At 45.7% G+C, this 24,164-nt stretch overlaps 1 protein-coding gene across 4 annotated transcripts in view; it reads right to left on the bottom strand.

Annotated features, from left to right (window-relative positions):
* Positions 1-24,164, bottom strand: part of crppa (CDP-L-ribitol pyrophosphorylase A) — a 717,155-nt gene that overhangs the window by 677,121 nt on the left and 15,870 nt on the right. Inside the window, exon 2 of one of the 4 annotated variants that reach the window (XM_070879975.1) lies at positions 21,071-21,186. The exons of the other annotated variants lie outside the window; for them this stretch is intronic. The gene's annotated coding sequence lies outside the window, so the exon portion shown is untranslated. The remainder of the gene's footprint in view (positions 1-21,070; positions 21,187-24,164) is intronic. 4 annotated transcript variants of the gene reach the window in all.

The following is a 24,164-nucleotide window of genomic DNA, read 5'->3' as shown; positions in this document are numbered from 1 at the left end:
TGTGTCTTTATGCGTATGCACAGTACAGCAATCAGCGTCAAACAGCCCCCAAATGACGATATGTCGGAAGACAAAAACTACAAAAAAATATTGCGAAGTCTCGCACATGCGCATTGGAGGCCCTCCAAAGATCCCTGAGAGGAGAGGCCTCCAACTACCGCACACTGATGACGCCGGCCGCTCACTCCTGCGACTGCCGCTGCCTGCCACCCACACAATGGAGCCGAAAGTGGCTCCCGATGGGACCCGGCGGCAGCGGGCGGCAAAAATGTAGGTGCTACCCGGGGGCCGCCGAGAAATGGGCAGCGGCCAAATTTGGTCCCTAGATAATTTATGAAGATTGTTTTTTTCATATGGCCTTCCAGAAGAAATTGTGTCTGATAATGGGCCGCAATTTTGTTCAGAAAAATTTGCACAGTTCATGAACAGAAATGATGTGAAACATACCAAGGTTCCATGTACCATCCTGCTTCAAATGGTGCAGCAGAGCACACCGTACAAATTGTAAAATGTGCCTTCATCAAGCAAATGTTGGATTCAAATCCAAAGAAATGGCAATTATCATTGGACCATATATTGCCAATTTTTTAAATTACTTATCGTAATACTCCTCATACAACTACTGGTAGAACACCAGCAGAGTTGTTTCTCAAACAACAGCCACGAACCAGATTCTCGTTGTTAAAGCCAAACTGGCTCAGTCAGTAGAAGAGAAACAATTAAGACAGAAAGAGAATCATGATAGAGATAAAGTAAGAGAGAGAAATGTGAAATTGAATCAGACGGTTAGAGTGAAGCACCATCACCATAAATGGTTAAAGTGATTATCAGGAAGAGTAGTGAAGATATGTGGCCCTTGCACACAGCTGGTCAAGATGTTTGATCCTGGAAAGGTTAAGCTTGTTCACATTGATCATATTTTACCTACAGATGTAGGAGTTGAAAGTTGGAATGATTCGATTATTTCCGATGAGTCAGATAGTCTTGTTACAAGAGAGTACCAATAGCAAATCCTACATCAGATGTACTAGAAACAAATCCAAGAGAAAGTCAGAATTTAAGTCTGAGTCCAAGTCAGGCAGACAAACAGTGTGAAGTTGTAGGGAGTCAAAATGTAGATCAAGGGTTGCCCTTAGAGAAAAATTCTCCTCAGACTTAGCCTGGAATGAGTCTAAGTTCGACACCAAGTTTGAAAATTTCTGTTTGAGAGCATGATTGGATCAGCCATGATCGTATTGAATGGCGGAGCAGGCTTGAGGGGCCGTATGGCCTACTCCTGCTCCTATTTCTTTTGTTCTTATGTAAAGGTATCCTCTTCAAGACAGAAAACCATTGGTTAAGTTTGATTTATAAATATGGCTCAATAAGTCCATGGGCTAAAAATTCACTGACTTTGCGCCCGGGTTTTTGGCGATATTTTACCTTGTTCGGCGAAAAACCAGGTGGAAAGACCCGGCAGGAACTTCAGGAACCTTTTTGTGGTGGCGCTTTCCACATACCGCCGGGGTGAGGAGGAGAGGAGCGGCCCCGTGCAAGACCCGAAGTAATGTTTTCGCCAAAAATTTGGCTCTTTCTGCATCCGTATTCTGCACCCAGAATACCGACAGGGTCAAACCTGTCGGTGCAACCTTGCCAGCAGCGGTAAGTATGAAGATCTGCAAAAAGGTAAGTTAAAGTTTTTATTTTTAAATTATTTTTTAACGATTTAGTAGCTAATAGTTGTGTGAATGTTTCGTGAATTTTTTTTTCCAATTTATTTTTTGATGTTTTTCCGCCCTCCCAATGCCTCTCTCGCAGCAGTATCAGCCTCAGACTAAAGTTGCCGAAATTCATGACTTACGCTGCGATTCCTCGTGCAATGCCGATTTTTACCGCTGTGCAAATTAAAGGTTGAATATCTGGCTTATTAGCAGAAGTGAAGCAAAAACTGTAAATTTGGTGAAAAAATACCATTTTCACTGAAAACCGAATTTCGAGCCCTGTATCTTTTGTTGTGTATAACTATGCAAGTTATGTATGATGACTATTTTGTTATGATTACTTCTTCATTAAGGAGGGAGAAGTGTAATATAGAGCTTCCCCTAGGTGACTACTGCTCCACTGAGTGGACTACTGTGGTAATGCAACTAATGATGTATATAATAACAGGATCATGTGACAAGGTCAAATGACAAGTTCCTGCAGAGCCATCTTGTGTGTAATGTGCTTCGTGACATCGCAAAGAATATATCACAGATAATCAGATGGGAATGTGAGTAGGTGCATAGACAGTGAGCGATGGGTGCACCTGCAAGATAGGTTGGTGTGAGGAGAGATGTACAGGAGTAGGTTTGGGAAGGCAGAGTGATGGGGTTGGTATGTAGTTAAATGTGGCATTGTACTTACCTTTCCTGACTTAATTAAATCGCTTCCTGCACTAGATCTCATCATAGGCAGTCCCTCGAAATCGAGGAAGACTTGCTTCCACTCTAAAAGTGAGTTCTCAGGTGACTGAACAGTCCAATATGGGAATTCCAGTCTCTGTCGCAGGTGGGACACACAGTCGTTGAAGGAAAGGATGGGTCAGGAGTCTGATTTGCCGCATGCTCTTTCTGCTGCTTGCGCTTGTTTTCTACAAGCTCTTGGTGACGAAACTCGAGATCATGTCCACTGTACCCCGTAGTGGACGGAATCCACACTGTGACTCCGGGAGGAGCTCCTCAGCCACAGGGAGAAGACAGTTGAAGAGGATTCTAGCGATGACTTTCCCAGTGGCTGACAACAGACTAGATCTAGAAGCGGCCAAAAACACTTCTGCTGCTCACTTTCTGGGCGATCCCCAGCCATTCCCTCTTTGTTTCAGCTAATGGCCTCTTCCTCCCATCACCAGGGAAGTGAACCTCCTTCTGTGCTCTCACTCCCTGGAGCAGGTTTTCCAGGGAGGAATCAGAAAACCTGGGCACAGCCATCGGATGCTGAGCCTGCATCCTTGGTTATAAATGCTTGAACCTTCAAAGTCAAACTATTGGAACAGTGTAACAGCAACAGCAACCTTTCACAACAATCTCAGAACCATCTCCAACTATCTTCAACTCTGATGTGTGCAAGGCTCCTTTAAATTGGTGAGCTGAAGGCGAGTCATCTGTGACGTGATTAGAGCCACTCCAGTTAATTGGCTGGGAAACCCGCATGACTACGTCAATTGATGTATAAACACACACTGTAGAGCACGCTGATGGAAAGTTCGTGATAGCGACCCATTATGTGACACCCACACACCTGACCCGACTCAAAGGTAAAAATTCAAACCACATATTTCTGTGTCTATCTGTCTATCTGCCCATTCTTTCTACCTGTGCCTTGCGTAGGTCAGTAAGAAGAATGTCTACATTTTCTAACTATCAAGTTAACACAGCTGACAGATAATAAGATAATAAATCAAGGCAAAAGTAAAATACTGCAGATGCTGGAATCTGAAATAAGAACAGAAAATGCTGGAAATCTCAGCGGGTCAGGCAGTATCTGTGGAGAGAAACAGAGTTAATGTTTCAAGTCGATGACCCTTCATCAGAACTGGAAAAAGTTAGAGATGTAACAGGTTTTTAAGCAGGTGTAGGGGCAGGGAAAGGGGGGAGCGGAGGAAAGAACAAAAGAAAAGGTCGATGACAGGGTGGAAGGCAGAAGAGAGTAAGAGCCGAAAGGAATGATGGTGCAAAGCAAAAGGAGATGGTAAAATGGGGCAAGTTAAGAAACAAAAGATGAGCCTAGATAGGGTTTAAATGGCAGAATTATCAACAGCTGCCATGGGAAGAGAAAAAAACAAACAAATAAAAAAAATAGGGGAAGAGCTTAAGGTTTGAAATTATTGAATGTGATGTTGTGTCCAGAAAACTGTAAAATGCCTAAGCGAAAGATGAGGTGAAATTCCTTGAGCTTGCGTTGAGCTAAATTGGAACAGAGTAAGAGGTTGAGGATGGACAGATCAGAGTGGGAGTGGGTTGGACAATTAAAGTGACAGGCGATCGGAAGCTCAGGGTCACACTTATGGGCTGAACGGAGGTGTTCTGCAAAGTGGTCACCCAACCTGTATTTGGTCTCCCCAATGTAGAGGAGACCACATTGTGAGCAGCGAATACAGTATATTAAATTGATAGAAGTAAAAGTAAATTGCAGTTTCCTAAAGAAAAATAATGTGGATGCTGGCATCGGAAATAAAAAGAGAAAATGCTGGAAGTCTCAACGGTTCAGGCAGCATCTGTGGAGAGAAACAGAGTTAATGTTTCAAGTCGATGACCTTTCGTCAGAACTGGCGAATGTTCAAAAGAACAAATTCTTAGGGAGCACTGAAAGGGGGAGGGGAGGAAAGAACAAAAGGGAAGGTCTGTGATAGGGTGGAAGGCAGGAGAAATTAGAGAGACAAAAGGGATAATGGGATGAATTAAAATGGTAATGTCAGGAGTTAGAAAACATTAGTCAAGATAGGGTGCGAATGGTGGAAAAATGCCCAACTGTCATTAGAGACAAGGGGGAAAAAAAGAAACAGGCTCGGGGATGGGGTGGGGGGGAGGGAGGGGCGGGGGTTTGTAAACAAAAAGGGAGGAAAGAGAACAAAATATGGGCAGAGATTATGGTCTGAAATTGTTCAATTCGATGTTGAGTCCAGAAGTGCCTAAACAAAAGATGAGGCGTTGTTCCTCGAGCTTGCATTGAGATTCATTGGAACAATGTAGGAGGCCAAGGATGTAGAGGTCAGTGTGGGAGTGGCGTGGCGAATTAAAGTAACAGGCGACCGGAAGCTCGGCGTCATGCTTACGGACTGATCAGAGGTGTTCTGCAAACCGGTCACCCAATCTGTGTTTGGTCTCCCCAATGTAGAGTAGACCACATCGTGAGCAGCGTATACCGTATACTAAACTGAAAGAAGTACAAGTAAATTGCTGTTTCACCTGGAAGGAGTATTTGGGGCCCTGGACTGTGGGAAGGGAGGAGATAATAAGGCAGGTGTTGCATCTCCTGTGCTTGCATGGGAAGGTGCTGTGGGAAGGGGAGTGGGTGCTGGGGGTGACTGCGGAATGGACCAGGATATTGTGAAGTGAGAGGTCCTTTCGGAATGCTGAGGGGAGGGGAAGATATGATTGGTGGTGGGATCACGCTGGAGGTGACGGAAATGGCGGCGAATGATCCGTTGAATGTGGAGGCTGGCGGAGTGAAAGGTGAGGACAAGGGGAACCTTGTGGTTCTGAGAGGGAAGGGAAGGAGTGAGAGCAGAAGTGCGGGAAATAGAATGGACACGATTGAGGGCCATGTCAACCACCGTGGAGGGAAATCCTCGGTTGAGGAAAAAGGAAGACATATCAGAGGCAATAATGTGGAAGATGGCATCGTCAGAACAGATGCGATGGTGATGGAGAAACTGCGAGAATAGAATGGAGTCCTTACAGGATGCGGGGTGGGAGAAAGTGTAACCCAGGTAGCTGTGGGAGTCAGCGGGCTTATAGTGAATGTTTGTCAATAGTCTATCCCCAGAAATGGAGATAGAGAATTCGAGGAAGGGAAGGGAAGAATCAGAGATGAACCACGTGAAGGTGAGGGAAGGTTGGAAATTGGATGCAAAGTGAATGAAATTTTCAATTTCAGGGTGAGCAGGAAACGTCACTTATAGCCATCAATGTTCAGAAAAAGAGATGAGGGAGGGGACCCAAGTAGGACTGGAACAAAGAATATTCCACATGTCCCACAAAAAGGCAGGGTCCCCATAGCAACACCTTTAACTTGGAGGAAGCGAGTGGAGTCAAAGGAGAATTGTTCAATGAGAACAAGTTCAGCCAGGAGGAGAAGGGTGCATGGGGACTGGTTGAGTTCTGCTCGAGGAAGAAGTGAAGCACCCTCGGGCCATCCTGGTGGGGGATGGCAGTGTAGAGGGATTGGATGTCCATTGTGAAAAGGAGATGGTTGGGGCCAGGAAACTGGAAACTGTTAAAGCGGCGGAGGGCATCGGAGGAGTCGCAGATGTAGGTGGAAAGAGACTGGACAAGGGGAGAAAAAAGAGTTGGGATAGGAAGAAATAAGTTCTGTGGGGCAAGAACAGGCTGAAATGATGGGTCTACCAGGGCAGTCCTGTTTATGGATCTTGGGAAGGAGGTAGAAGTGGGCTGTATGGGGTTGGGTAACTATGAATTTAGTGGCTGTGGAGGGAAGATCTCCAGAGGAAATGAGATCAATGACGGTCTAGAAAATGAGGGCTTAATGTTCGGTAGTGGGGTCATGGTCCAGGAGGAGAGAGGAGGAGGTATCAGAGAGTGGGTGATCAGCCTCTGCAAGGTAGAGGTCGGTTTGCTAAACAACAACAGGCCGCCCTTGTCAGCAGGTTTAATGACAAAGTTGGGGTTGAATCTTAGATAGTGGAGTGCTGCAAGTTCAGAGGGAGGTAGGTTGGAGTGCGTGTGGGAAGCAGAGAAATTGAGACAGCCGATGTCTCGTCGGCAGTTCTTAATGAAGAGATCTAGAGAGGGCAAGAGGCCAGAGGAAGGGATCCAATTAGAGAGAGAATTCTGAAAATGGGAGAAAGGGTCAGCTGTGCGGGGGCAAGACTCCTGGCCGAAGAAGTGCGCACGAAGACAAAGGTGGCAGAAAAAGAGCTCAGCATCATGCTGAGCTCGAAATTCATTGAGGTGGGGGTGTAAGGGAATGAAGCTCAGGCCTTTGTTGAGGACTGATCGTTTGGAGTCAGAGAGGGGAAGTTTAGAGGGGATAGTGGAAACACGGCAAGGGGTGAGATCGGAAGAAGGAATGGGAACAGAGGGAAGTGAAGGGAAAGATGGTTCCGAAGGTGCATGGTGTCAAAGAGTTGTTGAAGCTTATGATCCATGACACCTGAAAGGTTAGAAAAAAGTTTTTTGCGAAAGCGCCGGGTGAGGTGAAGGATGCAATGGAACTACGGAGCAGGGCAGCTTAGAGATAGTGAGTCGGTGCTGCTGAAGCGAGAGGTTGACAGCATATATGTGGTGGTGCATAGCGTTGAGTGTAGATCCCAGGATGCAGCAAGAGCAGTGGTTCGAGGAACATTGAATATCTCGGAGATAGCTGTAATCCTGGGTGGATCCAAAACATGAAGGGTGGAATTTCATTTGGAATCCACGTGGATTAAGTCGGAGACAAAGACAGTTCAAGGCACGAATAATTCAAGGCATCGTTTGTTGTCAAAATTCAAATCATTTATTTCAAAAACTCAAAGACAATCTATCTGTTTCTCTCTTTCACCTCGCTGTCTCTCTCATATCTCTGTACTTCTCTGCCCTCCCTATTACAGGTGTAATTAGATTTTTTATATTTTCTAACTACCAATAAAATAGAGGCAACAATTTGGTGATAAATCATCGAATCATCGAATGATTCAGCACAGAAGGAGGCCATTCGACCCATCATGTCTGTGTTGGCTCTTTGATGGCACTCTCCAATTAGTCCCACTCCCCTGCCCTTTCCCCATAGCTCTGTAATGCTTTTCCCTACACATATTTATCCAATTCTCTTTTGAAAATTACTATTGAATCTGCTTCCACCACCTTTTCAGGCAGTGCATTGCAGATCATAAGAATACGCTTTTGTAAAAAAATGTTTCCTCGTGTCGCCTCTGATTCTTTTGCCAATCACCTTAAATCTGTGTCGCCTGGTTATAGATCCTTCTCCTTATTACTCAATCAAAAATGTTCATAATTTTGAATATCTCAATCAAATCTTCTCTTAACCTTCTCTGCTCTAAGGAGAACAACTTCAGATTCTCCAGTCTCTCCATCTAACTGAAGTCCTTCACCCGGTACTATTCTTGTAAATCTCTTCTACACTCTCTCTAAGGCCTTGACATCCTTCCTAAATTGTAGTGCCCAGAATTGAACACAATACTCCAGCTGAGGCCTAACCAGTGTTTTATAAAGATTTAGAGTACCTTCCTTGCTTTTGTACTCTATTCCTCTATTATTAAAACCGAGGATTCCTTAAGTTTTTGAACACACCTCAACTTGCCCTGCCACCTTTAAAAAGATTTGTGTACATACACCCCCAGGTCTCTCTGTTCCTGCACCGCCTTTAAAATTGTACCATTTAGTTCACAGTGCCTATTGTAAGGAAATTGCTTGAAACTCAATTAAATGATTCCTCGTGCTTCAGACTGGAGCGTATTGTCCAAATGCAAGTTTATTTCTCAGACACCAATAATACAATAGCTATTATGGTTATACAATAGATCCATACAACCTGATTTCCTGCAGACCTAAGGTGATATCTCCAAATTTGCGGATGACACTAAGTTGGGTGGCAGTGTGAGCTGCGAGGAGGATGCTATGAGGCTGCAGAGTGACTTGGATAGGTTAGGTGAGTGGGCAAATGCATGGCAGATGAAGTATAATGTGGATAAATGTGAGGTTATCCACTTTGGTGGTAAAAACAGAGACACAGACTATTATCTGAATGGTGGCAGATTAGGAAAAGGGGAGGTGCAACGAGACCTGGGTGTCATGGTACATCAGTCATTGAAGGTTGGCAAGCAGGTACAGCAGGCGGTTAAGAAAGCAAATGGCATGTTGGCCTTCATAGCGAGGGGATTTGAGTACAGGGGCAGGGAGGTATTGCTACAGTTGTACAGGGCCTTGGTGAGGCCACACCTGGAGTATTGTGTACAGTTTTGGTCTCCTAACTTGAAGGACATTCTTGCTATTGAGGGAGTGCAGCGAAGGTTCACCAGACTGATTCCCGGGATGGCGGGACTGACCTATCAAGAAAGACTGGATCAACTGGGCTTGTATTCACTGGAGTTCAGAAGAATGAGAGGGGATCTCATAGAAATGTTTAAAATTCTGATGGGTTTAGACAGATTAGATGCAGGAAGAATGTTCCCAATGTTGGGGAAGTCCAGAACCAGGGGTCACAGTCTAAGGACAAGGGGTAAGCCATTTAGGACCGAGATGAGGAGAAACTTCTTCACCCAGAGAGTGGTGAACCTGTGGAATTTTCTACCACAGAAAGTTGTTGAGGCCAATTCACTAAATATATTCAAAAAGGAGTTAGATGTAGTCCTTACTACTAGGGGGATCAAGGGGTATGGCGAAAAAGCAGGAAATGGGTACTGAAGTTGCATGTTCAGCCATGAACTCATTGAATGGCGGTGCAGGTTCGAAGGGCCGAATGGCCTACTCCTGCACCTATTTTCTATGTTTCTATGTTTCTATGATCAAGCTTGGCTTCCATAGGTGTTGGACATCCGACTGTCCCGTGAGCTCTAACTATCTGTTGGGTGCTACCCGTTCTTATGTAATCCTCTTTACACATCTATCACATGTCCAAAAGACTTTCTATGCATCCCTGAAGGACCTTCCCCTTTCATTGTGAGTCATATCACATGATGCCCAGAATATTTATTGAAGTGAGGTTCCTTCTCACCAAACTTCCAGACCTTGACATAATGGCCGTCTTGATGGTGTAACTGCTAATTACTTTAATCTGATGTTTCCCGCTTGACATTAAAAAGGAACAGGCGATGCCCTGGACAATCCCGGATAGTTAATGTGAAGACTGGCTGGTCGATTTATCAGTTTTCTGTCCCTCCATTGTTTCAGCTAACCTTTGATTTTTTCCTTTTCTGACAATGATCTCAAGATGTGATTAACGTTGATGGGACACTAGACACAAAGCAAATTCTAACACCTATCCTCATTCTTCCTACCATAATATATCACTTCACAGTTGTGAAAGATTTCTATTTGGTCTCTAAATACTACTGATTGTTTTTCCAAAAAAACTCAAATTAGGATGAGGAACATTAGTTTGACTATATTTGTTTCAGTTCTGAAGTTTACGTAGTATATTTTTACATCTACTAAAGGTACATCAGATGCACACTGCATACATTTAAGGGCCAAAATTGACCCTTCCGATAACGCTTCTGGCTGCCTGAAAGCAGAATTGCCAGAACACCTCAAAACCGGTAGGTGCGTTTCGTTTCAGGTGGTGGGCAATTTCGGTCCCTTAGACTGTAGGATCTGCTTTCAGCTAAAAATGTCACTGCTCAGGGCAGAAATATGTTGCCCAATCCCAAACTTTTAGGACTGGCAAAGACCTTCAACTAAACAAGTTAATAAAAATATTAAAAGTCATAAAAAATTCAATAAATACAATTAATTAAGTTATAGTGAAATAGATATTTTTTTTTAATTTTGATTTTAATTATAACCTTATTGGGACATTAGTAATTTCAGAAGATTGTTTCAACAACCAATCATGACAATGAAATGTTGATATATTTAGATAGGGATTGCATATTCTAAATGTTGATATGTTTACATATGTTTTGTGCTGTGCTGACCAAAGGGTTTTCTATTGTAGGAGCATAACACAGGAATTATGGTTAATGTGTATAATAAGTGTGCACCATAGGCAAGATTTTTTAAATATTATACAGATTTAATTAAATCAATGTATAGATATATTGAAGTAAGATATTACAATTATGATTAAAATTAAGTGCTGATCTTTATCAATTAATATAGAAAGTAGCTTTGTCATGTAAATTAACCTCTGATTAATGACCCTACATATGCATGTTTCAGTTAGTTTTAATTGTTTGCTCATTAAAAATTAATTCCTATGAACAGCTAAGATTTTTTTTCTACAGGATAGAGACAATTCTTCTTCATGAACAATGCCATGGTATATATTACAAGAATTTAATAAATGTGTTTAATTTCTCTGTCCCCAAGTCAAATACTATGGGAGAAAAATTTGCTAACTGTTGAAACATTGAAAATTTAGTGCCAGGCGCTAATGAATCTGATCTTCTACTAAATTGAGCTTTAGTGTCCCAGGAAGAAGAGAGGTGTTAAATTAAGCACTAATTACCTCAGTGGGGAGCAACAGGAATGCTAATTTCAGGTGTATTGCATTCAGGAATGATACTTCCATACTTCCATCCTTCACACAGACTCATTCCAGCTCTTAAAGGCGAGGTTGTATCAATGTGCAGCTGCTCATTTCCAGCATTCTTGGACCTGAAGGTGACCTTGGAGGAAATTAATCACCTGATGGCAATGGCTGATCCCAATCCCAATCCCAGGAAAGAGCTCGTCGCTTCACAGACATGGCAAGGGAGGCATTGGTGTTCCCAGCTAGTGGAAGGACATCATTGCCCCAGGCCTTCAGGGCAATGTGGAGGAAAGTGGCAGAGGACATCTCAGCCAGTAATGTCGTGCAATGCAGCCTGACCCAGTATCGTAAAAAATTCACCGACCTCAGTCGGGTGGTCAAGGTGAGTACATACTTCAGGTCCTACATACCAGCATCTGAACCTCTGTCTGTGTACACTGCGCAAAGTACCAAAATCCCTCCACTCAATCACCAAACATCTGCACCTACTCAAACTCATCTCCACATCTCAAGCCTTGACTACAATCACAGCTATTCAATGATGGCAGGCATATCTCCCAGACACATAGCTGAACTCTGACTCATACACATTTGTTTCGTTTGCAGGCCAAGATTGCCCACAATAGAAGGCAGCAGCAGAACACAGTAAAGGGTGAAGCTCAGCTCCAATAGCTCTCAGACTTGGTGGAGCGAGTGCCTTGATTCATTGGGCAGCAGATGGTGGGCACCATGGCTGTCGGGTGACAACAATAGTTGCCTCATCCCCTCTGCTTTACTCATCCCATTTCCAAAGCACACCACAAGCCTTTATCACTTTCCAGCTCCTGATAATATCTGTATTCCTGGTTCCATTCCTGCCCCCCTGCCCTCACCTTAACACAAGTCTTGCGCCTTTCTGCTTTCAGATAATCAGCAACCAGATGAGCAGCCTATCCCTGAGCCACCTACTGAGGGTGAGAAAGGAGATGAGGAGGAGGAGCAAAGCACCATGTCACTGCATCTCTCACCCACAGGCACCACCACAGACTGGCACTACGTGATTGTTAGAGGAAAGCTTAGCGGAGGGGTCTGCACTGGGTGATGCACTAGATATGAGTGGGCTGCCGGAATGCCAAATGGAAAGGGTACCTTGGAAGCCAGCTCCCTGGAGGGCGATTTCACTTGTGGTTTCTGCTGCACAGGACTCAGATGAGGACCTCGATGGGGATGTGTACACAAGGGTGATGATGGCCATGCATTCCAAGATGATAGGTGCAATGGCAAGGATTCCCAAGAGCCTTTCAGCAATGGAGGAAACCACCTCCAGCATTGCAGAGGTCTGTGCACACCATGGAGCCCATCATTTCCAGTCTGCAGATGATAGTGAATGCCCAGAAAGACCAAGGGGACCCAGACCTCAAGACTCGTGTCATGGGCAATGTGACAGCTTCCATTGCAGCACAGGCGGAAGCAATGCAATGTCTTAGGGATGTAATGCAGACAATGGTTGCTGGCATGAAGTCTCAGACTGCTCCCATGCAGTCTCAGCTGGATGCCATGCAAGCTCTGATTGCTGCTATCGTCGCTGGTTCCACCACAGTCCACCGAGGATCTCACTGCGTCGCAGCAGGCCACCAATCTGTGCTCCAGCAGATTGGTAGGGATGCTGAGGTGCTGCCCCAAGGGAATGGCAGTGGGTCAGTGGAACAGGAACTTGCTGTCCTCTCTCAGGATGACAGCATTCCTGATCCCACTACTGCCACTTCGCCATTGCACTTGTCGCTGCCTGTCATCCAGCCAGCACAGACTGCCGCCATCCAGACTGAAGTGGTGCAGTCTACAGTTGGGCCTTCTAGGCCCAGAGTTGATCGAGAATGTCCTACAAGGTCATCTGTAGTCTCTGGCCCTGACACTCAGCAGCCTTCCACCAGCTGTGTTGCAGTGACTAGGGAGACACTACTTAGGAGAAGTAGAATAGGAAAAGGCAGTGTTAAGAGGGGAAGTAAGGGTTTGCAACAAGGATGATTAGTAAATTTTGTTGTTGTGTATATATGTGGTTAATGTTTTCAGATAAATTTGTTATTGGAATGTTGCACATTTGGTGGTGTCTCTCATTTCAGTTTTGAGGTATGGTATGGAATGAGAAATTGTTGTATTGATAGGGATGTGCTGAGCAACCAGGAAGTGGCCTGGAATTCATTGGAAATGAAGTCTGATGAGGCAGTAGTGGATCGCCCTTCCGGAAGACCGATTGAGTGGCTGCCTCCTCTGTGGCTGCTGTTCCTGCTCCTGCTCTTGTTCCTCCTCATCCTCATCCTGTCCTCCTCCTCCTCCTCATTCTCCTCCTCCTGATGTGGTGGAGCTATGCCGCGTGGCAATGGCTGTGCCCTCATGATGGCCAGTTTGTGCAGCATGCAGCAGATGACGACAAAAGAGACACCCGCTCCGCCGAGTACTGGAAGACTGCTCCCGAGCAGGGGAACCTTTAGTTGAGCACTCCGATGGTCTGTTCAATGATGTTCCTGGTGTAAGAATAAAAGTGTTCAGAAATAAAATTGATTCTGTGTATGTATAAATGTTGAAAGTGTAGACTATACGAAAAGACAGTTTTGAAAGATTCAAAGCTCACAGACCTCCAGTATGCTGTGTGTGCATTGTGTTAATTGTAATGCCATTAAACCTAATCAAGGGATGGCTGGGCCAGTCAAGCAGACACATGAGTGAGGAGAGCCAATAAGGAACTGCCCTGGAACCAAGGTCCAATCCTGAGGCTTTTGGAGGAATAATGGACTTAAGGAATATAAAAACCCAAGGACAGATTGCTCCATCTCTCCTTCTCTCCTGGGCACACGGCAAAATGCTCGCTCAAAGACCAGCCGAAACAGCAGGCCATGTTTTCAGCCAGCCAGAGGAAAGTAATAAGTATAACTTTTCATAAATCATTATTGTAACATCGTATCTGTTGTAACTAGTGCTGATACTGATGACCACCTGCGACGGAAGGGGAATTTTAGGGACCTTCGTGGAGCGACTCGACTAATACTTCGTGGCCAATGAGCTGGAAGGAGAAGCGAATGCTGCCAAACGAAGGGCGTTTCTCCTCACCGTTTGTGGGGCACCAACGTATGGTCTCATGAAAAATATGCTTGCTCCAGCGAAACCCATAGAGAAGGCGTATGATGATTTATGCAAACTGGTCCGGGAGCATCTAAAGCCAAAGGCGTTCTGATGGCGAGGTACCGGTTCGACACATACAAGAGGTCTGAAGGTCAGGAAGTGGCGAGCTATGTCGCCGAGCTAAGGCACCTTGCAGGACATTGTGAATTTGAAGGACACTTGGAGAAAATGCTCAGGGACTTCTTTTACTTGGCATTGGCCATGAAGTAATACTTCGCAAATACCAAACAAATCTTTCAGCACACGAGTGCCATGGCTAGTACTGTGAACAAAGTAATGTTGTTTTTAAATCATAACGTACAGGGCAGGACTCACATGCCTGCAGCTGCACATCCGCAGATGTCTGAGTCCATCAAGGGTGGTGAATGCAAAGCCATTAACACCTTGCTGGCACTGCGGAGGTGAGCATCACTTCCATTCATGCTGCTTCAAGGGATACATTTGCAAGGGCTGTGGAACAATGCGACACCTCCAACATATGTGCAGGCGAGCTGAAACCCTGCTAATCCTGCAAACCACCATGTTGCAGAGGAGGACAGATTCACGGTGGATCACGATGAACCAGAGCCTGAGGAGGCAGAGGTATATGGGGTGCGCACATTTACTACAAAGTGATTGCTGAAGGTTGAATTAAATGGACTCCCGGTGTCAATAGAGCTGGACACGGGCACGAGCCAGTCCATAATGAGCAAAAAGACTTTCAATAAACTGTGGTGCAGCAAGGCGTCAATGCCAGTCATGACTCCCATTCGCACTAAACTGAGAACGTACACAAAGGAACTGATTCCCGTAATTGGCAGTGTAACCGTAAAGGTCTCCTACGATGGAGCGGTGCACAAATTACCACTCTGGGTGATACCAAGTGATGGCCCCATGCTGTTCGGCAGGAGCTGGCTGGGAAAGTTACGCTGGAACTGGGACGATGTCCGAGCGCTCTCGTCAGTCGATGACACTTCATGTGCCCATGTCTTAAACAAGTTCCCCTCACTGTTCGAACCGGGCATCGGGAAGTTCCAAGGAGCGAAAGTACAGATCCATTTGATTCCGGAGGCGCGACCCATCCATCACAAGACGATAGCGGTACCGTACATGATGAGAGAGAGGGTGGAGTTCAAGCTGGACCGGCTGCAATGAGAGGGCATCATGTTGCCGATCGAATTCAACTAGTGGGCCAGTCCGATTGTTCCAGTCCTCAAGGAAGACGGCACCGTCAGAATCTGTAGTGATTACAAAGTAATTATCAATCGTTTCTCCTTGCAGGATCAATACCTGCTACCAAAGGCAGATGACCTATTTGTGATGCTGGCGGGAGGAAAAATGTTCACGAAGCTGGACTTTGCCTCGGCCTGCATGATGCAGGAGCTGGAGGAATCATCGAAGGGCCTCACCTGCATCAACATGCACAAAGGTCTCTTCATTTACAACAGGTGCCCGTTTGGGATTCGATCATTTGCGGCAATATTCTAGAGGAACATGGAAAGCTTGCTGAAGTTGGTCCTGCGCACGGTGGTCTTCCAGGACGACATCTTGGTTACAGGTCGGGACACCGTTGAGCACCTGCAGAACCTGGAGGAGGCTCAATCGTGTGGGGCTCAGGTTAAAACGCTCGAAGTGCATTTTCCTGGTGCCTAAAGTGGAGTTCCTGCGGAGAAGAATCGCGGCGGGTGGCATCAGGCCCACCGATCTGAAGACGGAGGCAATCAAGAACGCACCGAGACCACAGAACGTGACAGAGCTACGGTCGTTTCTAGGACTCACGAACTACTTTGGTAGCTTCTTACCGGGTCTTAGCACACTGTTAGAACCACCGCATTCTTTACTGCGTAAAGGAGATGAATGGGTATGGGATAAAAGCCAAGAAAATGCCTGAGAAAGCCAGAAAACTGTAAGCGTTTGGTACTAGCATGTGATGCGTCATCATACGGGGTCAGATGTATTGCAACAAGCTAATGATTTTGGGAAATTGCAACTGGTTGCTTATGCATCCAGAAGTCTGTCTAAGGCTGAGAGGGCCGACAGCATGATTGAAAAAGAAGCGTTAGCATGTGTTTATGGGGTAAAGAAAATGCATCAATATCTGTTTGGGCTCAAATTTGAATTGGAAACTGACCATAAGCCACTTATATCCCTCTTTTCTGAAAGTAAGGGGATAAATACTAATGCATCGGCCCGCATCCAGAGATGGACGCTCACGTTGTCACAATTACGCCATCCGCCACTGGCCAGGCACAGAAAACTGTGCCGATGCCCTCAGTAGACTGCCATTGCCACCACAGGGAGGGAGATGGCACAGCCTGCAGATTTAGTTATGATAATGGAAGCATTCGAGAGTGAGCAATCACCTGTTACCGCCTGACAGGTTAGAACCTGGATGAGCCAGGACCCCTTACTGTCCTTAGTAAAAAAAACTGTGTGCGCCATGGGAATTGGTCTAGTGTCCCGCTCGAGATGCAGGAAGAAATAAAGCCATACCAGTGGCGCAGAGATGAAATGTCCATACAGGTAGACTGCCTCCTATGGGGTAATCGTGTAGTGGTGCCAAAAAAGGGCAGGGACACTTTCATTAGTGACCTCCGCAGTACCCACCCAGGCATGGTAATGATGTAAGCGATAGCCAGATCTCACGTGTGGTGGCCCGGTATCGATGTGGACTTAGAGTTCTGCGTGTACAAATGTAACACATGTTCACAGTTACGCAATGCACCCAGGGAGGCGCCACTAAGTTTATGGTCCTGGCCCTCCAAATCGTGGTCCAGGGTCCATGTCGACTATGCAGGCCCATTCTTGGTAAAAATGTTCCTTGTGGTTGTAGATGCGTACTCCAAATGGATTGAATATGAGATAATGTCGGCAAGCACATCTGCTGCCACCATTGAAAGCCTGCGGGCCATGTTTGTCACGCACAGCCTGCCTGATGTCCTTGTGAGTAACAATGGGCCGTGCTTCACCAGTGCCAAGTTCAAAGAGTTCATGACCCGCAATGGGATCAAACATGTCACTTCTGCCCCGTTCAAACCAGTGTCCAATGGTCAGGCAGAGAGAGCAGTGCAAACAATCAAGCAGAGTTTGAAGAGGGTGACTGAAGGCTCACTGCAGACTCGCCTATCCCGAGTCCTGCTCAGTTACCACACAAGACCCCACTCGCTCACTAGGGTTCCCCCCGCTGAACTGCTCATGAAAAGGGCACTTAAAGACAAGGCTCTCGTTAGTCCACCCTGATCTACACGAACAGGTAGAGAGCAGGCGGCTTCAAACAGCATACATATCATGATCGCGCAAATGTGTCACGCGAAATCGAGATTAATGATCCTGTATTTGTGTTAAACCATGGACAAGATCCCAAGTGGCTTCCTGGCACTGTCATGGCCAAAGAGTAGGGTGTTTCAGGTCAAACTTTCAAATGTACTCACCTGCAGGTAACACTTGGACCAAACAAAACTCAGATTCACAGACTATCCAGAACAACCCACAATAGACTCTGCCTTTTTGGACCCTCCCACACATACACAAGTGGGAATCGACCCAGCGGTTGACCACGAGGCAGAACCCATCACCCACAGCAGCCCAGCAGGACTCACCACGCCCAGCAAGGCCAGCTGTGCAGCAGCCCAGCGAGGGCACAACAAATGACTCACCAAAACCAGCATTGGCTCCGAGATGATCAACCAGGGAAAGGAAGGCCCCAGATCGACTCACATTGTAAATAGTTACACTATTGACTTTGGGGGGAGTGTTGTTATATATATAAACCTGTAAATACCATGTTTAGCCACCAGAGGGCTCATCCCCTGGAGTCCCAAGGGATCCCACAATCCCTTGGGAGCACCTGTACATAAGGAGGCCTCACAGGCTGGAGAGGCACTCTGGAGACCTGTAATAAAGGACTATGGTCACACGTTACTTTGAGCTTACAGTATCTGGTCAGATTCTTTATTCAGGACATAACAACTATTGTAACATTGTATCTGTTGTAACTAGATATTTTACACTGGTGGTAGCATGGCTGTCATTATACGAGTGATGGAAACATAGAAAATAGGTGCAGGAGTAGGCCATTCGGCCCTTTGAGACTGCACCACCATTCAATATGATCATGGCTGATCGTGCAACTTTAGTACCCCATTCCTACTTTCTCTCTATACCCCCTGATCCCTTTAGCTGTAAGGGCCACATCTAACTCCCTTTTGAATACATCTAACGAACTGGACTCAACAACTTTCTGTGATAGAGAATTCCACAGGTTCACAATTCTCTGAGTGAAGAAGTTTCTCCTCATCTCGGGCCGAAATGGCCAAACCCCTTATCCTTGGATTGTGACCCCGGTTCTGGATTTCCCCAACATCGGGAACATTTAATCTGCATCTAACCTGTCCAATCCCGTCAGATTTTTATATGTTTCTGTGAAATCCCCCCTCATTTTTCTAAATTCCATTGAATATATGCCTAGTCGATCCAGTCTTTCTTCATATGTCCTGCCATCCCAGGAATCAGTCTGGTGAACCTTCGCTGCACTCCCTCAATAGCAAGAATGTTCTTCCTCAGATTAGGAGACCAAAACTGGACACAATATTCAAGATGTGGCCTTACCAAGGTCCTGTACAACTGCAGTAAGACCACCCTGCTCCTATACTCAAATCTTCTCGCTATGAAGGCCAACATGCCATTTGCCTTCTTCACCGCCTGCTGTACCTGAATGCCAACTTTCAAAGACTGATGTACCATGACACCCAGGTCTCATTGCACCTCCCCATTTCCTAATCTGTCACCATTCAGATAATATTATGCCTTCCTGTTTTTGCCACCAAAGTGGATAACCTCACAGTTATCCACATTATACTGCATCTGCCATGCATTCGCCCACTCACCTAATCCATCCAAGTCACCCTGCAGCCTCTTAGCATCCTCCTCACAGCTCACACTGCCATCCAGCTTAGTGTCATCTGCAAACTTGGAGATATTACATTCAATTCCTTTGTCTAAATCGTTATTGTATATTGTAAATAACTGGGGTCCCAGCACTGATCCTTGCGGTACCCCAATAGTCACTGCCTTCCATTCTGAAAAGTTCCCGTTTATCCCGACTCTTTGCTTCCTGTCTGCCAACCAGTTCTCTATCCATGTCAATACATTACCCCCAATACCATGTGTTTTAATTTTGCACAACAATCTCTTGTGTGGGACCTTGTCAAAAGCTTTTGAAAGTCCAAATACACCACATCCACTGGTTTCCCTTGTCCTATCTACTAGTTACATCCTCAAACAATTCTAGAAGATTTGACAAGCATGATTTCCACTTCATAAATCCATGCTAACTTGGACGGAACCTGTTACTGCTTTCCAAATGCACTGCTATTTCATCTTTATTAATTGATTCCAACATTTTTCCCACTAGGCTAACCGGTCTATAATTCTCTGTTTTCTCTCTCCCTCCTTTTTAAAAAAGTGAGATTACATTAGCTACTCTCCAATCCATAGGAACTGATCCAGTATGAGCACGAGTATTGAGGTTGTGAAGGAGAGTCATGAGTGAGGTGGGGAGCGGATAGCCATTGTTCCCCAGCAACCAGCCGCAAGCTTGATGCGCTGGCTGGAACAGAGCTGACACAGAACAGGATGAATGCATCCAGATTGCTGCCAGGATAGCAGGCATTGACAATGAGGATTCCGCATATGTGGTCGCACACCAACTGCACATTCAGTGAGTGGTAGCCTTTGCGGTTACGGAATATCTCAGGATTGTTATGCCCTGCACCATGAGGAAGCCAGCTATCCTGGCAAAGCCACATGCACACTCGTACTGTTTCTGTCTGGTGATGGGGAAGGAAATGTAGTCCCTTCTCCTTCTGTATAGAGCATCTGAGTCCTCATGGATGCAGCAATGGACGCAAACTGGGAGATGTTGGAGATGTCTCCTGTTGCACCCTAGAAGGATCCACTGGCATAGAAATTGAGTGCGATGGTGACCTTGACTGCCACTGAGAGTGCCGTCCTCACCCTGGTTTGAAGCTCGAGGTCTGGTTGCAGGAGGAGACAGAGCTCTGTGACCACGTCCTTGCTGCAGCACAGCCTTCGAACACACGGTTCCTCAGTGCAATTTATGTAGGAGAACTTATGCTGGAATACCCTGGGAGGGTAAAGCCTCCTGTTGAGAGCTCTGTTTGCCCTCCTGCCTCTTGCCACATTTTGCACATTTTCTCTGTTCTTCATTTGCCTCTGATCGTGATGCTGGAGGGTGAGGCCCAGTGCCAGCACAGCCCCCATGAAAGTGCTTTCAAATCTGACCTCAATGAAACTCACAAATCTTTATGAGCCTGAGCACTCCTTCAACCGGAAAACGCTCAAATCAGTCAAAAGGCCTATCTGCCAATCTGAAACTTACAAGGAAGCATTATTGGCTGACTAAAAGTAAACTGGATGCTGGCGCCTTTAAATTGCGCTCCTCCAGCCGATATCTGACTGAAACCGACTGCTCAATCTGTCGTTGTTAACGGTAGGCGCACAACCAGGCGGTGAGAGCTAATTTTTCTTCCAGGGTGCAAACGGGGCGATGCACACGGTGATGACATCACGATCTCCGGGCACAGGAGATTGGGGCACAACGCCGTAACACTGTTGCTAAACTCCCGGCGAATTTAGCGGGAGTCGTTAACAACACTACGCCCAGTCGCAAAGTCATTTGTGCCCCATTAGTGCCCCCTCCCTGGGATGTGTAAAGTAGTCCAATTTCTCCCCCTATATTCTGATCAAGAGTGGATGACTTGTTCCCTGTAATGGTAAAGGTGAGTTCACCTCAAAGTGGGTAAACTTTTTTTCCTCCAATTTGCAAGAGCATATTTCACAGAAAAATAGAGAGAAGTAAATGGGAATTGTAAAATAAGAACATCTGTTTAAAAGTTTAAAAAAGGAGACATTTTTTTTAAATTGGTGAGATTAGAAGATTTGACAGCAAAATCACAAGCACAATAACAATCAGTGCCTGAATATCCCTCAACCTGCCTCAGATGGGTCCCCACCATTATCCTACCTCAGTTTCCTGCGTGTGAGGTCTTCAAATATGCAGGGCCAACTCCTGGTAGCCTCCTCAGCAGCAAAAGAGAGAGCCCGACTGTGAAACCTGAAAAGGATGTGCGTTTTTGCGACCTGAGAAAAGGGAGGAAAGATGCCTATGAGTGGGCCTTCCATTTCCAAAGAAGAGTTCAGGAGGCCTTCTGCTACTGCCATCCCCCTCCTGCTGGTCAATAAGATCGGGGGTAGTAGTTGCGGAAGAAGGGGAAATTATGTGGCTTGCCCAGGCCCCACCTCACTTCTATCATTTATACAATGGTGATGGAGTGGCCAGTGACCTTCCCTGCTGGGATAGGAGTGGAAACTTGAGGTTGGAGCACAGAGGTGGGGGTAGGCCTCACCATCCAAACTTCCACAGCTATACTGCCCAGTTTGGGTTGATGCGCACTTTGGCCACTACAAGTTACATAAAGCATTTTTCTCTCTTTTTGATTGGCTTTGTATGGAAGATGTTCTATTTGTGACTGTTTATAGAGTAAAGTTAGTTTGAGATGCATCATAGCTATAGTCTGTAAAGACTGTTGTTATACAATATTGCTTTTAAATTAGTGGACAATTAAGGAAAGTACAATTTTGTTTCCCTAGATTCAGTTATGGAAGATGATAGGATCATGGCTGGAATGGCTACTTAATTTGTTCTTCAGTCAGTACAACTCCTTACCTCCTGAGAAAGGCACAAAAGACAATCTGGAGAAAGTCAGTTCCCATTGCTAAATTAATTGCAACCAGAGTGCCCAGACAGATTGAACTTTAGTTGGACCTGTTAAATCCTCTGCAGCTCAACAGTGTTTTTACTCTGGCATCTACCACCCTCACTATGCAATGAGCAACAAAAAAACAATCAATTTTTGTTTTTGAAAAATTGCTTTAGAGTATTGAAATGGAAAAGTAATAAATGACTTTAGCAGTATTACATTATTATATTAAAAATCCCATCCATGCACACAAGTTCCAAACTAATTCCTACAATATTATCCAGTATGTGGATAATTAAACCATTTTGATACATAATCGTGAACCATCCTTCGTTTGTAAGCATGGTTTTATGGTAAATATTCTTTAGAAAATTAACAGCATGGGACTGGAGCAAGCATGGTAAGAGAGCGAATGAGGATTCGAATGGAATTTGCTGTGCAGCAAAACTGAAAAAGTGCAGTTTTCATTTCTTTATATGTTCAAATAGATTGATGCAACTAATTACATGTTGCAGTTATGCTGTTGTTTGAACACCTATTATTAGCAACTCTTCTTTCTTCTTTTAGAGTGCAAGGTTCATTAATGGGTCAAGTTGCCCAATATGGTTTCAAAGGATTAGCTTGCCAGACATCATTGTTGTTTTATATTCATGTCAGCTCTTATGCTTGAATTGTATAAAACACTGGTTAGGCTGCAGCTGGAGTACTGTGTGCATTTCTGGTCACCACATTACAGGAAAGATGTGATTGCACTGGAAAGGGTGCAGAGGAGATTTACAAGATTGTTGCCTGGACTGGAGAATTCTGGCTATGAGGAAAGATTGGAGATGCTGAGTCTGTTTTCTTTGGAACAGCGGAGGCTAAGGGGAGACCTGATTGAGGTGTATAAAATTATGAGGGCGTAGATAGAGTGGATAGGAAGGACCTATTTCCCTTAGCAGAGGGTCAACAACCAGGGCACATAGATTTAAAGTAATTGGGGGGAGGTTTAGAGGAGATATGAGGGGAAATTTCTTCACCCAGAGGATGGTGGGGGTCTGGAACTCACTGCCTGAAAGGGTGGAAGAGGCAGAAACCCTCACCTCATTTAAAAGATACTTGGATGTGCACGTAAAGTGCCATAACCTACAGGGCTACGGTCCAAGAGCTGGAAAATGGGATTAGGCTAGATAGCTCTTGGTCGGCCGGCACGGACACGATGGGCCAAAATGGCCTTCTTCCGTGCTGTAAATTTCTATGATTCTATGATTGAAAAACTGGCACAATTATTTTCTATTAAAGTTGATGAAAGTTTACCTGAAATGGCAATGTGGGAGTCCTAAGATCAAGATGAATGTATGGGGCCGAATATATGATCAACTTACCGCCCACTGCCGCTGACATTCCTCTGCAAGATTCGCCCAGTGCCACTTTCGACGTGGCCTGGAGCGGGTGGGTGGGGAGAGCTGCCAGGAACCATCAGCGGACGGCCGACTGGCGCAAATGGCCTTCTGCCTGCCGAGCTCCCATATTCATGCGTGCGAACAGGGCTGGCTGGAGGCTGGTCTGTCCTCGATGGTAAGTCTGAAGATCCCGAAGAAAAGGTTAGTGTACATTTTTTTCCACAGCGACTTACCTAGATGGGGTCTCCTGAAGGTCTTCCAATAGTTTTTTTTATTTTTTCCTGATGATTTTTATTTTCAGATGTTCGACCCTCCGTGGGCCCGACTCCATCCTCGGTGGCACTTGAGCAGCAAGTGCCTCTGCCGCCGAGAATGAGAGCTCCCGCCCGCTGCCGCACAGATTGGTGCCGTACATTGTTCATTTGCCACCGACCTTCGAGGGACCTCGTCGATGAAATCCCCGCCGAAAGTGCCATCAGGTACCTCAGCGACCATTAAGGCATTTGGGTGGCTCTTGGGCGGGCGGAGGCCTTGACCAAATTCGGACCCTATAACTTTAAAGTTTTATTATTTTGTTTACATAAGCTGAAATATAATAGCCGCGATTCCCCCTACCTCGGCGGGTCCGTGGCAGGCAACGTCAGTTGCTGGTCCCGGCCTCGCTGCTGGCTCCAGCCATTTGTCCAAAATGATTTTCCCTTGATTGGGCTTGTAAAGCCGTCCAACACGTTTGCCGGCCAATTGAAGGAAGCGGATCTGATGACGTCATTTGACGATGCGTCATCAGCGAGTTTCCTTAAAGGGACCATGCTCAGATTAATTTTGACAGTTGTGCTGTCAGTGTTCTACAGCATTGAGATGTTACAAACACTGACAAGCACTGCACAGAAGTACACGGCTGCACCCAGACTCCCCCATGATTCCCATATGGAGGGACTCACAGCACGCAGGGACCTTCTCTTCCCTTCCAATGGGT

Source organism: Pristiophorus japonicus, chromosome 5 (assembly GCF_044704955.1).
Source record: "Pristiophorus japonicus isolate sPriJap1 chromosome 5, sPriJap1.hap1, whole genome shotgun sequence".
Taxonomy (NCBI): domain Eukaryota; kingdom Metazoa; phylum Chordata; class Chondrichthyes; family Pristiophoridae; genus Pristiophorus; species Pristiophorus japonicus.
This window is presented reverse-complemented; position numbering and strand designations above follow the sequence as displayed.